The sequence below is a fragment of the Halyomorpha halys genome, unplaced genomic scaffold (genome assembly GCF_000696795.3).
Source record: "Halyomorpha halys isolate HHAL.00 unplaced genomic scaffold, Hhal_1.1 Scaffold23.1, whole genome shotgun sequence".
Classification (NCBI taxonomy): Eukaryota; Metazoa; Arthropoda; class Insecta; order Hemiptera; family Pentatomidae; genus Halyomorpha; species Halyomorpha halys.
In genome coordinates, this window is record NW_027116062.1 from 168,377 (window position 1) to 169,385 (window position 1,009).

Genomic DNA, 1,009 nt, shown 5'->3' on the forward strand with positions numbered 1-1,009 from the left:
ATTTAATAAATCAGTTGAGTAATAATATCATTCGTAAAATAATGATATTATGATTGAAAATATAATATTATATAATTATGATAATTTATACAAACAAAAATAATCACTAAACGAGATAATGCTATTATGTGTAATATAATAATATGATTATAAGATATTATGGTGAGTGAAAATATCTATCACTGAAGCCATAATTCATTACTTTACTTCCCGTTCATTTCACATTATACGTTAGAAGTCGTAAATTAAATATGGAATGCAATTTGAAGCTAAAATGCAGTGTCATAACAACAACCTCGCCGCCCACACTATAGGAGGCTCTAGGCCCAGGAGTGGAAAAAGGCTTAGAATAATCAGAGCATATAAAGGATTTCATAATAAAATTCATGAAAGTATTTCTTATTCGGTTTTAGATAGTTTCAATTCTAATATGATTTTCTAAGATTTGAAAGAAAAGAAAAACTATTATTGTAATAAACTTAAACTTTTTTTTTTTTAAAGAAAATATGGATATTCATTATTCTTTCGCCTTTCTTTTGTGTAATGAATTTACTATTTTAAACTTCTTTGAATGAATTTTGGTGATAATATATCTATAAACATGCCAAGAAATAGTTCAGTGTATAATTCCAGCATTCGAAATTCCAACCTTTGGGTGAATCACCCTTCTGAAAGGTACTGATGAGCGAGTACCTGATTAGATTGCAGCTACAGTTTGTTGCGCCCCGCATAGCCGTTGTGTATTGCCAAAGGGTATCATTTGGCGCCGTGACGCAATACTGGAGTGAAAAGGATCTACTACAGCTAAATAATATTCTCTTCAAAGGTTCATATGACACCCGTATAGTTGAAAAGGGCTGAATCAGGGATTTCGTCGCTGATCCCATTTTATTATCGAACGGGAGAATCTCTGGTCCTCTTTTTTCATAATACCTTTCTTCAATATTCGTTATTAAATCAATCGATTTCCTTTTCCAGGTTATATTTAAAAATTAATAAATATCAATCA

At 30.3% G+C, this 1,009-nt stretch overlaps 1 protein-coding gene across 1 annotated transcript in view; it reads right to left on the reverse strand.

Annotated features, from left to right (window-relative positions):
- Positions 1-1,009, reverse strand: part of CngA (Cyclic nucleotide-gated ion channel subunit A) — a 609,564-nt gene that overhangs the window by 99,698 nt on the left and 508,857 nt on the right. The window lies entirely within an intron of this gene.